This window comes from Bos mutus, chromosome 7, assembly GCF_027580195.1.
Source record: "Bos mutus isolate GX-2022 chromosome 7, NWIPB_WYAK_1.1, whole genome shotgun sequence".
NCBI classification, from domain to species: Eukaryota; Metazoa; Chordata; class Mammalia; order Artiodactyla; family Bovidae; genus Bos; species Bos mutus.
In genome coordinates, this window is record NC_091623.1 from 34,941,253 (window position 1) to 34,955,875 (window position 14,623).

Below are 14,623 nucleotides of genomic sequence, written 5' to 3' on the forward strand. Positions count from 1 at the left end.
TTTTTTTTTGGTGATAGTTCTAGAAGGACTTGCAAGTCTTCATAGCACCATTCAACTTCAACTTCTTCAACATTACTGGTCAGGGCATAGGCTTGGATTACTGTGATATTGAATGGTTTGCCTTGGAAACTAAGAGAGATCATTTTGTTGTTTTTGAGATTGCACCCAAGAACTGCATTTTGGACTCTTGCTGACCATGATGGCTACTCCATTTCTTCTAAGGTATTCTTTCCCACAGTAGTAGATATAATTGTCGTCTGAAGTAAATTTTCACATTCCAGTCCATTATAGTTCACTGAATCCTAGTATGCCAGCATTCACTCTTACCATCTTCTGTTTGATCACTTCCAATTTATCTTGATTCATGGACCTAGGTTCCTATGAAATATTGTTCTTTACAGCACTGACCTTTACTTCCATCAGCAGTCACATCCATAACTGAGTATTGTTTTCACTTTGGCTCCTTCTCTCCCTCTTTCTGGAGTTATTTCTTCACTGATCTCCAGTAGCATATTGGGCACCAACCAACCTGGGGAGTTCATCTTTCAGTGTCACATCTTTTTGCCTTTTCATACTGTTCATGGAGTTCTCAAGGCAAAATATTGAAGTGGTTTGCCATTCCTTTTCCAGTGGACCACGTTTTGTCAGAAATCTGCAACATGACCCGTCCATCTTGGGTGGCCCTACAGGGCATGGCTCATAGTTTCATTGGGTTAGACAAGGCTTTGGTCCATGTGATCAGTTTTATTTAGTTTTCTGTGATTGTGGTTTTCAGTCTGTCTGCCCCCTGATGGAGAAGTATAAGAGGCTTATGGAAGCTTCCTGATGGGAGAGACTGACTGAGGGGGAAACTGGGTCTTGTTCTGATGGGCGGGGCCATGTTCAGTCAATATTTAATCCAGTTTTCGGCTGGTGGGCCGGGCTCTGTTCTCTCCCTGTTGTTTGATCTGAGGTCAAACTATGGTGGAGGTAATGAAGAGAATGGCAACCTCGTTCAGAAGGTTTCATGCATACTCTGCTATGATCAGTGCCCCCAGCCCTGCAGCAGGCCACTGCTGACCCACGCCCCCACTGGAGACTCATGGACACTCATGGGCAAGTCTGGGTCAGTCTCTTGTGGGGTCACTGCTCCTTTCTCCTGGGTCCTGGTGCACATAAGGTTTTGTTTGTGCCCTCCAAGGGTCTGTTTCCTCAGTCCTATGTAAGTTTTGGTGGTTCTATGGTGGGGTTAATGGTGACCTCCTCCAAGAAGGCTTATGCCATACCCAGGTCTGCTGCACCCAGAGCCCCTGCCTCTATGGCAGGCCATAGCTGACCCATACCTCCACAGGAGACATTCAAACACTCAAAGACAGGTCTGGCTCAGTCTCTGTGGGATCTCCTGGTGGACACAAGTTTTTGTTTGAGCCTTGAGAGCATCTCTGGCGGGTATGGTGTTTGATTCTAAACACTATTTTGCCCCTCCTACCATCTTGCAGGGCTTCCCTAGTGGCTCAGATGGTAAAGCATCTGTCTGCAATGCAGGAGACTCAGGTTTGATCCCTGGGTTGGGAAGATCCCCTGGAGAAGGAAATGGCAGCCCACTCCAGTATTCTTGCCTGGAAAATCCCATGGACCATGGAGCCTGGTAGGCTACAGTCCATGGGGTTGCAAAGAGTCAGACACGACTGAGCAACTTCACTTCACTTTCACCATCTTGCTGGGGCTTCTCCTTTGCCGTTGAACATAGGGTAACTTTTTTTGTTGGGATCCGGCATTGTCTTGTTGATGGTTGTCCAGCAGTGAGTTGTAATTTTGGAATTCTCGCAGGAGAAGATGAGCACATTTGCAGGTTACATCTTTAAAAATGAATGGTTTCGCCATGATTCTCTGTTTGATTTGCTATATTCTCCAAAGTAAAACTACAAACATGTTCAAGTTTATTTTTTTTTTTTTGGTCTTTTGTAAAACAGACAAACAAACCCTAGCAACTTTGCAACATTTGTCTTTCTGTAAGTGAATAACCACACAAAAAAAGTGAAGCCGGGTTATGGGCTGGGTATGTGTGGGAAAGTATTCAAAGAGGCATGTGAAGAGGGTTTCTTTGCTTTCTAGCCTAGAAAGTACATCCTTGACTAGATATTGGGTGAATTGAAAATGTAAAGTTCACCTTTAAACCTTTCAAAACAGCGTCTTTAATACTTGATAATTTGAGGGATGGAGGAGGGGTAGTGGCAAGTGATGGCTAAAATGAAGATTATATAGGAAATATGAAACAACGGAAGAAGAGTTAAGTATGAAAATGTTCAAAGTATATGGTGATAAAGTAGCGGTTTTAGGGTAGCTTTCCTTATCAGTGAGTGAGATTGGGGGCAGTAGTCACTTACGTTTAGCTTAAAATCAGGTCTATTTAAAAGAGGGGTAGTGACATCACAGGCAAAGGGATAGAGGGGCACATTTTTTGATATTGGGGTTTTATGCTAAAATTACCCCTGAACACTTGGGCAAAATATTCCAAAGCTTTTCAAGACTTTACCACTTCATAGGTAGATAAGAATTGTATATCCTTTTCCAGCACTGTGACAGGATTGGCATAGCTGAATGAAAAAGTCAAATACAATTTCAAGAATTTGGACTCAAAATGAATGTAGCCTGTAGTCAGAAAATAAAATTTATTGCTTATCTGTTTGTATTTTAGCATTACTTTATCACTTAAGCTACTTTGAGGTATTCAACGTTCAAGAAGTATGCAGCCATATAACTGTAAGAGTGTATGCTGTGGTGTTGTTTCTTATAAAAATTATATATATATATATTTTTTCATCCATTGGTCATTATTATATGTAATGTTGATCACAATAAAATAGAATACAGATTAGGAATTAGAATGATACCTGAATATTTGGTTGATATGAAAGCATTTTCATTTATTTTGGCTAAAGCTTGTTGCTGTTTACTTGCTCAGTCATGTTTGACTGCATGGGCTGCAGCACGCCAGGCTTCCCTGTCCATCACCACTTCCCGGAGTTTGCTCAAACTCATATCCGTTGAGTCAGTGATGCCATCCAACCATCTCATCCCCTGGTGTCCCCTTCTCCTCCTGCCTTCAATCTCTCCCAGCATCAGGATCTTTTCCAGCGAGTCACTTCTTCACAGAAGGTGGCCAAATTGTTGGAGCTTCAGCCTTCAGCATCAATCCTTTCAGTGAATATTCAGGGTTGATTTCCTTTAGGATTGATTGGTTTGATCTCCTTGCTGTCCACGGGACTCTCAGAGTCTTCTCCAGCACCACAGTTCAAAGGCATCAACTTTTTTTTTTGGTCTGGCTCTCACATTCATACATGACTATTGGAAAAAAGCACAGCTTTGACTATACGGACCTTTGTCGGCAAAGTAATGTCTCTGCTTTTTAATATGCTACCTAGGTTTGTCATTGCTTTTCTTCCAAGGAGGAAGTGTCTTAGTTTCAGGGCTGCAGTCACCATCCTAAGTGATTTTGGAGCCTACTTTTTCCATTGTCTCCCCATCTATTTGCCATGAAGTGATGGGACTTGATGTCATGATCTTTCTTTTTTGAATGCTGAGTTTTAAGCCAACTTTTTCACTTTCCTCTTTCTCTTTCATCAAGAGGCTCTTTATCCTCTTCACTTTCTGCCATAAGGGCGGTGTCATCTGCATATCTGAGGTTATTGATATTTCTCCTGGGAATCTTGATTCCAGCTTGTGCTTCATCTAGCCCAGCATTTTGCATGATGTACTCTACATAAAAGTTAAATAAGTAGGGTAGCAATACACAGCTTTGACGTACTCTTTTCTTGACTTGGAACCAGTCTGTTTCAAGTCTGGTTCTAATTGTTTCTTCTTGACCTGCACACAGGTTTCTCAGAAGGCAGGTGAGGTGGTCTAGTATTCCCACATTTAAGAATTTTCCACAGGTTGTTGTGATCTACTCAGTCAAGGGCTTTAGCATAGTCAATGTAGGAGAAGTAGATATTTTTCTGGAATTCTATAGCTTTTTCTCTGGCCCTACAGATGTTGGCAATTTGATCTTTGGTTCCTCTGCCTTTCCTAAATCCAGCTTCTACATCTGGAAGTTCTCAGTTCATGTACTGCTGAAGTCTAGCTTGAAGGATTTTGAGCATTACTTTGCTAGCATGTGGCTAAAGCTAGTTGCAAAATAAATACGTGCATAAAAGTATAATATTTTCATTACTCTCTGCCTATTCCAGCTTCCCTTTCCACCACCGGTAATCTGAAGCTTTTAATGTATCTTTTTATTTTATTGTTCCCTTATTTAATGGATATCATTCATGTTGTGCCTGTGTTGTCAGTTTATATAATCTTTATTGTGCTATTCACCCTACTTTTTGCATGTATATTCTTTTTAAGATGAACCTGTTTCCGTACATAAATATATTTTCACTTTTTCCTAAGTACTGGTTAGATATTTCATTTAACACATTTGTCTTACAGAGTTGTTCTGAGTGAATTCCCAGGTAACCCTCAATGGACATGAAGCATGATCAAGACATAAACCTTTGTTGTATAAAACAGTGACTTTTTAACATTTCAGTTCAGTTCAGTTCAGTCGCTCAGTCTTTGCAACCCCATGGACTGCAGCACATTAAATATTTTAATATTTTCACCAAAGTATACTGTAACCTATACAGACAAACTCATTCAAACTTGAGATTAAGGTACAGAAATGCCATAAGATGAGCTGAGTAACTCGTGATCCTGTTTTATTTTCTCAAAGAACTTTGTAAGACATAAATTAGTTGTTCCTTAACATTTTGTAAGGGAATTTTGCCAAGGTAAGATTTGGCTATACATACATATGAGATCATTATAGTTTTTAGCTAACTTATTAAACCCTAATATTAATATAGTCTACTCAAATTTTGATTCCCAGTTTTCCATAGTGAACATCTTCATTTTATTAAATAAATACATTTAGTTGACCGTAAGTTATGATAGGAATCTGTTTCATTCTCTTCATCCCCATTTTGCAATTGTAAGGGCAGTAGACCTGTCTTAGGTTGTTATCCACCCCACAAATTTTTAATTGAAATCATTTTTAACTTTCATCTCTTCAGTGAAGTAGAACCCCTCTGTGTGGCGTAGCTGAGGAATAGCAAGAAAGCAATACAATGCTTATGGAGTACACATCATGCCATGTCTAAGTGTTCTGTGTTTAAGATCCCAGACTCTGTAGTCTCATTTTGCCAGATTTTTAATCTTGGCTCTGTCACTGCCCATTTTTGTGATCTGGAGTAAAATATTTAATCTCTGTGAGCCTGACTTGCATAATCTATAAAATTCTAGTAGCAAAAAGATATATCCCATTGGACTATATGAAGATAGGATGCATCATTTCACTGGTTTTCCATCTTTATCCTACCATACTCTTAAAAAAAAAAAAAAGAGTTAATGGAGAACTCTAATATGTGAGACGCAAAATTAGAACTCTTCTTCTTAAAATGACATTAGGGGATCACTGGTTTATATTCCTTTGCCTGAGGTTTGCGCTCTACTATAAACAAAGTAGCCCAAGAATTACCTCTTTAGAAATGTAAATGTTCATGGAACAGATTTTTTTTTTTTTTTAAGACCTTTGTAGTAATTTTATCAGAAAAGAATCATTGGGCTGAAATGTTAATTCTTCACTAAGTAGAGAGTCCCTTGGGCTGCAAGGAGATCTAATCAATCCATCCTAAAGGAAATCAGTTCTGAATATTCATTAGAAGGACTGATGCTGAAGCTGAAACTCCAATACTGTGACCACCTGACACGAAGAGCTGACTCATTTGAATAGACCCTGATGCTGGGAAAGATTGAGGGCAGGAGGAGAAGAGGTAACAGAGGATGAGATGGCTGGATGGCATCACTGACTCAATAGACCTGAGTTTGAGCAAGCTCTGGGAGTTGGTGATGGGCAGGGAGGCCTGGTGTGCTGTGGTCCATGGGGTCAAGAAGAGTCAGACACGACTGAGCGACTGAACTGAACTGAACTGAAATAGAAGATGGCAGTTTTACGATGAGGGGGTAAAGGTGTGGGAAGCAATGACATTATCTCTTTTATAAATCACCACAATATATATGCACGTTACCATAAGCCAGTCACTGTGCCGTGTTTTGGGCACTTGAGTGATAATTTACTGGGCACAGGTAGCATGGGGCGAGTGTCTCTGTGTATGTGTAGTGTTAGCCTCAGAAGAAACTTTGACAGACAAACCTAGGGTCAGATCCTGGCCTTGCCTCTTGCCAGCTGAGAACTGTATAAAAGTTAGGTAATTTCTCTGAGAATGAGTCTGTTTGTTTGTTGACTTTATAAAATATTGTATCTTGAAAGATTATTTTGAATTACATCGAATTATGATACATCTTGGAGAAGGCAATGGCACCCCACTCCAGAACTCTTGCCTGGAAAATCCCATGGATGGAGGAACCTGGGAGGCTGCAGTCCATGGGGTCGCTAAGGGTCGGACATGACTGAGCAACTTCACTTTCACTTTTCACTTTCATTCATTGGAGAAGGAAATGGCAACCCACTCCAGTGTTCTTGCCTGGAGAATCCCAGGGACGGGGGAGCCTGGTGGGCTGCCGTCTATGGGGTCGCACAGAGTTGGACACGACTGAAGCGACTTAGCAGCAGTAGCAGCATGATACATCTAAATTTTGACATGGTCTTAATTTTAATTGTGTGTTTATCGTGAATGGTCCTGCTACCCTTATAGTTCAGCACTTAAGTCAAAATCTCCTGATACAGATCATATATTAGTAAATTTGTTGTTGTTGTTGTTTAGTTGCTCAGTCGTGCTCATCTCTTTTGCAGCCCCATGGACTATAGACCACGAGGCTCCTCTGTCCATGGGATTTTGCAGATAAAAATACTGGAGTAGGTTGCCACTTGTTCTCCAGGGGATCTTTCCATCTCAGGAATGGAACCCACATCTCCTGCATTGGTAGGCAGATTCTTTACCACTAAGCCACCAAGGAAGCCCACATTAGTACTATTTATAATAACTAGGTCTGGCCTTTGTTGATTAGGTGTGCTTTTTAGGTCTTCACAGATAGTTTTAGGAATTTACTGTTTCTCTTGGCTGTTCTTATAGCAGTCTTATAGGTTCTTATAGCAGTCTCTGACTTTATCAATATAATCAATAAATCCTATCTAGTATTTTGTTTTGGAAGACCCATCCTTGGCTACTACTTGTTTTGACAGCTACCAATATGTAGACTTTCTTTCTCCTATTGCTCATTTGATCTTTTTCTACCTGAATATGTATTTGCAAAATCCAACAAAGTTGATTTTTCATCATTTCTAATTCTGATAATCTTGCACCCCAAATCTTATAAGAAACTTACAATGCTTGAAAGGACAAATAAAAAAAAATATATATGTATATATATATATATATATATAATTATAGTTATATTATCACACAATATGATTATAAGCGCTGGGATGACCATCCTAGATTATGAAAAAAAAAATCCTAAAACATGTAAATAGATAAATCAATGAAAAACTTATAATGAAAAATGTTTAATGGGTATGTGCCAAATTCTTCCAAAATGCTGATGTGGAAAAATATGTATCTGTTTTGAACAAGATGAGAAATACATTACATTTTAGTCCTACTTCTATACCGTCTTCTCCAAATTTTGCAGTTAGTGTACATAAACTGTGTTATGAATAGCTAAAGGAGTATAGGCATGTTTATATTAGATTTTAATTTTATATATGTTTTATATGCCTGTGAAGAGTACACATATTCATATGTGTATGTGTCAATGTGCATATGCGTGAGATGCACTTGCAATTTTAGGAGCATTCCATCTCCCATTTCATTTGCCTATGTCCAATTATCTTCTAAAGATTAATACATAAAATTGATTCCTACCCTAGAATAAAGCAATGCTTTTACTCCTTGACAACACAGATAAATCCTTTTTTAATTCCTTTTTTTTTTGAACTTTTTATTTTGCATTGGGGTATAGCCATTTAACAATGTTGTGATAGTTTCGGGTGGACAGCAAAGGGACTCTGCCACACATATACATGTATTCATCCTCCCCTGAATTCCTCTCCCATCCAAACTGCCACATAGCATTAAGCAGACTTCCCTGTGCAGTGTAGTAGGACCTTGTTGCATGTGAACCCTTTGTGATACTATTTTTTCATTGATTATCCTGCGAAGCCTAGATATGTGTACCTTAAAGACAAATGAGACACAACACAACTCCACAGTGACTCCGGTACACAACTGCAACCAGGAAGACCCCTGACTGAAATTGTGAACTTAAGTGCTTACTGTCTTCTGGAAGGTCTGGGACTCACTGTGCAGTATGACGGCTTTCCTTTCAGGATTGTTTCAAAGTAAAGCCTAGTAAAAGAGTTTCCCCTTTCTGAGAAAAGAGTGCTCCTTGTGACCTCTAATACCTTTAAATTAGGAGTTTTGAAGCTTTCTCTTATTACCGTAACTGGGAGAAATGAACCCTAATAACTGTGGTCAGTATCAGTCTATCCATGAAGGATTTCCCTTTCTCTCTCTTCCTAGCAAAGGGTAGGTTTGAACGTGCTGCCTACCTTTCCATGTGAATCTATGGCTTGCTGTGGCCGGTGATCTGGAGCTTCACTCCAGAAGCAAAGCATCCTATTTTGAAGCAGGAAGTTGGAAATGCCAGAGCACTTACAGTGTGTATTCTTCCTTCTGCTGTGGCGAGCAGCATGTTCTAGATTCTGTGTGTTAGGCTCCAGAGTGGAACCCTGCTAACCTGGACTGGACATAAGCATGTCTGAAAAAAAAAAAAAGTTTCTGATCCTTTGCGCTTTTTGAAGTTAATCATGACTGCAGCATTATTTGGCATACCCTGACTGAAGCAATCATTAAAGTATTAAACTAGTAGCCCTGGGAAGTCAACCAGAAGTTAGCATAAGCGGAACAAGGGTGTGACAGTTTTATTCAAATAAAAGGTCATTTCATTTTGTCCCACTTACACATTAAGTCCTTTCCAGGTATCACACTAGGTATCATATTAAGTTCTCACAACGACTTAAAGAAATATTTAATACTTCAGTCTTGTTTTTACTTCAAAAGAAACAGGCTCACATGGTAAGCAGGCTTACATTTCTCCCATAGCATACAGCTAATAAATGACAGTCACATCCTGAATCCAGACTTTTTTTATTATTATAAAGTTCATGCCCTTAAACACATTGTGATATTTTATCTTAAAAAATTAACTGGCCAAGTATCAGATGGTCAGCAAATACAGTACGGGTACAGAGGAACTACGTGAGTGAGAGGTGAGAAAGTGGAACTTGGTAGGTGATACCAAAATAAGGCATTAAATCTCACAGTGGGTAAGCTGAAGATCCTAGGAGAGTGTGCAGAGCAAAGTGGATTGAGAAGCATGTTTACGTATCAGCAATGAACAGGAAGGAACAGTATTACTAGGGGGAAGGGACACTGAAGTCGAGGTGACATATAGCATAGGCTGGTCATAGAACTGATGACAACTATACTTATTCTATATTAATCTTAGAGACTGCCAGAATCTCAAATGATAAATAGCCAAGTGAAAAATTATGAGCACTGACATAGGTGGCTTTTCCCAATTACTGCTGGTAACAGTCCGGTCAGGTGACAGTATTCCTAATGATCCCTGAAATGGGATTTTCACCATGGAAAGCATGATAAACCTACAATTTGTGTCTTTTCTGTATATGTGAAATTCTATAACAAGATTTAAGAGTTCCTTTTGGTTATTTCTTATCCATTTATCTTTTGGAAATTTTAATTTTAAATGTAAGATATACATATATGTATATTATATGTATATGTATACATATACACATTTACATATACATATGTATATGTTTACATATACATTTACATATACATATCTTGCATTTAAAATTAAAATTTCCAAAAGGTAAATGGGAAATTTTGGACAAAGTCTGACACTGGGTGTGATGGATATTCCAGACAGTAATTTCAAAGCAAAGTATATTTATAAAGACATACTTCTAAAGACTGAAAATGTTAACAACTAGGAGAATCAAAACATGGTATTTGCTGGGTCCTTTGGAAACCAGAAAGCAAGATGTGATCCATGTGCATTTTTGTCTACAAGATATCAGAGACTGTGTATTGACAAATTCTAAGGTTCAATGAAGCAGTCTTTCTTTTTAAATAATGATTTTTTAAAAACTCTTATTTAGAAATGATGTATAAATCCGCTAGTATAGTTAGCAAAACAAGGTAACAATTTTAGATTCTTTTATTTCAAAGAACAAAATTATAATGAACAATGAATCCAAATTATCCAAACACTTTCCCAACCATTTTTGCTCAATATATTTAACAATTAGAGATTTATTGTGTGTAAGCTTTATTCCAAACAAAACAAGGATTAGAGAAATGCACAGTTAAATAGTCAAATGTTTATTTAAAGATGATTTTCTTGAACCTCTTTTAAATAGGAAACAATTATACTTAAATTGTTATTCTTTTTTCTTTTTATAAACCTTCTCATTTTCTATTTGAATCTGTAATGATGTGGGATATTATCATATTAAAGGAGACAGTGTGGAACATTACACAAAGCTTTAATGTTAAAAGTTAAACTTATTTTGGTTAAATGACTTTTGTTGTCATTGTTTATAATGGGATGTTTATAATGTTATAATTTCATCAGTCTTAGGTTGTTGAGCATTTATTACTTGATAATATTGTTTATCTTTGCTACTTTTATGTCATCAGTGGAGGTCAAGATCATGATATCATTGAGAGAGACCACCAGGCTCCCAAGCCAAATTTCGTACCATTTTTATTCAAGCACATGCCCCCCTCACTTTTTTGATGAACTCTTAGCAGTTAGTAAATCTTCAAATGTATCATGGGAGCTGAATCCAGCGTCAACTAGTAAATGGTGGACTTTGTGTCAGTTGTAAGTTCCTGATCCAATCAGTAGTGACTGAGGAGATCAGGTCACTTCATGTAAAGTGGAGATGCCGACACAAGTGCATGCTGTTGACCTAAGATGGATACAACTACTGATTATTTCCCCAGAAAGAGTGGGTCTATTGATATCGATATAGAATGGCAATTTGGAGTCTACATTCTTGGCAAGGCAGGAGCACAAATAGAGAATACTTCTATAGAGCAAAAGGGAAGTTGGGAGGGTTGTAGTACACACAGAGGTCATTGGAGGACTTGGGAGTCCATAGTGACTTTTCTGACTGAAGTGTGACAGTCTCTCATTGGTTGAACTCTTGCCAGCCAAGAAGTTTTACTTCTTGTTTGTCTGTGCTAAACTGTAAGACATGAAAGTTCCTCCTCCTGGGCTCTGACTTTATTGGGGTTTCTGTTTATTAACGTATATAATGTTCAATCAGTTCAGTTCAGCACTCAGTTGTATCTGACTCTTTGTGACACATGGACTGCAGCACACGGGGCTTCCCTTTCCATCACCAACTCCTGGAGTTTATCCAAACTCATGTCCATTGAGTAGGTGATGCAATCCAAACATGTCATCCTCTGTCATCCCCTTCTCCTCCTGCATTCCATCTTTCCCAGCATCAGGGTCTTTGCCAATGAGTCAGTTCTTCGCATCAGATGGCCAGAGTATTAGAGTTCCAGCTTCAGCAGTCTTTCCAATAAATATTCAGGACTAATCTCCTTTAGGATGGTCTGGTTGGATCTCCTTGCAGTCTAAGGGACTCTCAAGAGTCTTCCAATACCACAGTTCAAAGGCATCAATTCTTTGGCACTCAGCTTTCTTCATAATCCAACTCTCACATCCACACATGACTACTGGAAAAACCATAGCTTTGACTAGACAGAATTTTGTTTTGGCAAAATAATATCTCTGCTTTATAATATGCTATGTAGGTTGGTCACAGATTTTCTTCCAAGAAGCAAGCATCTTTTAATTTCATGGCTGCAATAACCATCTGCAATGATTTTGGAGCACCCCCCCCCCAAAAAAAAAATAAAGTCTGTCACTGTTTCCATTGTCTCCCCATCTATTTGCAATGAAGTCATGGGACCAGATGCTACAATTTTAGTTTTTTGAATGTTGAGTTTTAAGCCAACTTTTCCACTCTCCTCTTTCACTTTCATCAAGAAGCTCTTTAGTTCTTCTTCACTTTCTGCCATAAGGGTGGTGTCCTCTGCATATCTGAGGTTATTGATATTTCTCCTGGCAATCTTGATTCCAACCTGTGCTTCATCAAGCCTGGCATTTCTCATGATGTACACTGCATAAAAGTTAAATAAGCAGGGTGACAATATACAGCCTTGAGGTACTCTTTTCCCTACTGAGAACCAGTCTGTTGTTCCCTGCTTCATTTTGAACTCTGAGGCCAAATTTGCCTGTTACTCCAAGTATCTCTTGACTTCCTCCTTTTGCATTCCAGTCCCCTATGATGAAAAGGACATATGTTTTTGGTGTTAGTTCTAGAAGGTCTTTTAAGTCTTCATAGAACTCTTCAACTACAGCTTCTTCAGCATTACTGCTCAGGGCATAGACTTGGATTACTCTGATATTGAATGGCTTACCTTAGAAACTAACAGAGATCATTCTGTCATTTTTTAGATTGCACCTGAGAACTGCATTTTGGACTCTTTTGTTGACTCTGATGACTACTCCATTTCTTCTAAGGGATTCTTGCCTACAGTAGTAGATATAATTGCCATATGAATTAAATTCTCCCATTCCAACCCATTTTAGTTCACTGATTCCTAATATGTCAATGTTCACTCTTGCCATCTCCCATTTGACCACTTCCAATTTATCTTGATTCAGGGACCTCAGCATTCCAGGTTCTTATGCAATACCGTTCTTTACAGTGTAGGACCTTGCTTCCATCACCAGTCACGTCCATAACTGGGTGTTGCTTTCACTTTGGCTTTGTCTCTTCATTCTTTCTGGAGTTATTTTTCCACTCTTCTCCAGTAGCATATTGGGCACCTACACACCTGGGTAGTTCATCTTTCAGTGTCACATCTTTTTGCCTTTTCATACTGTCCGTGGGGTTCTCAAGGCAAGAATATTGAAGTGGTTTGCCATTCCCTTTCCAGCAGACCACATTTTGTCAGAACTCTCCACTATGACATATCCGTCTCAGGTGGCCCTACATGGCATGGCTCATAGTTTCATTGATTTAGACAAGGCTGTGTTCCATGTGATCAATTTGACTTGTTTTCTGTGCTTGTGGTTTTCATTCTGTCTGCTCTCTGAGGGATAAGGGTAAGAGCTTATGGAAACTTCCTGGTGGTAGAGACTGACTTGTGGGAGAAACTGGGTCTTGGTAATCAATCCTTGTTTCTTGTCTTAAAAAGAAAGTTTTTTCATTGCCCGTCCCATGAGTTTTTATCAAATTTAGTATGCAGCCAGGGATTCTCTACTTCCTTTATTCCTACTTCTATTTCTGGCTCATTTGGGATTTTCCAAATCTTCCCACAGATAACAATATATACCCAGAGCTCTTTTCCTTGATCTTAATGGATCTACCCATATCAACCCAATTTTAGGTTGTTTGAAAGATGATACCAACTCTCATAGCTAATATCCTGTTATAAACCCTGCTAAGCTAGCCTAAATTATTTTACAACATTAGTTGCTAAGGAATAAAATGTATGAAGCTCACATTTGTGTATCTATTAATGACTATTTTTCTGGACAAGTGCCCAATTTTGTCTAAAACAAAAAAAGTAATCTAGGTTCTTTTAAGACAATTTACATTTTCTAATTTTTTAAGAACTTCAACCAAGACTTCCATGCCAATAATGACTTCTTTTAATTCAACTGTCCATTAAAATACTGTACCTATTTTTGCTCTCAGTCTGCTATTTAATCACTCTGTCAAAAATTAAATTACAGTAAGTGTAATTCACTTTGATCTCAGTTATGACATTCTTTGCTTTCCATGTACTCCCAAGCTATCTTAAGAGATGCAAATTATACTAAAGTATATAGTCAACATTCTTAGCTTATGTGTCTTTCCAGTGTTTTCAGATATGTGCCATCAATCAGTAAATTTCAGACACTCTTTTCATACTCCAGGAAGTGTTAACATGCTAATATAGTCAGTCTATTCTGGTCCTTTACATGGCCTGACATTTTTAATTACTTAAAACAGAATTTTAATCTTAAAGTCTTTGTATGGGATCTTATTTTAATATATCACTTACACAATCCAATGTTCTTAAATATTTGAAACCAAATTTCTTATATTTTCTTTATAATCATCCAAAGAGTTTCCCTGAAAAAAAATATGGGGTTTCCTTGATGGCTCAGCAGTAAAGAATCCACCTGCAATGCAGGAAACACAGGAGACTTGAGTCTGGAAAGATTCCCTGGAGAAAGGCATGCGAACCCACTCCAGGTTCAGGCACAACTTAGGGAGTGTACAGCAACAATAGCTGAGCTGTGCTCATTAGCTCACATTTCCATATCTGTGGTAGATTTTTTTTTTGTAGATACACTCTATTTTATTGGAGTGTAGCTAGTTTACAATATTGTGTTAGTTTTAGTGTACATGCAAAGTGATTAAGTTATAACATATTCATTGTTTTTTAGATTATTTTTTATATTCAGTTCAGTCCTTATATAAGTTATCACAAAATAC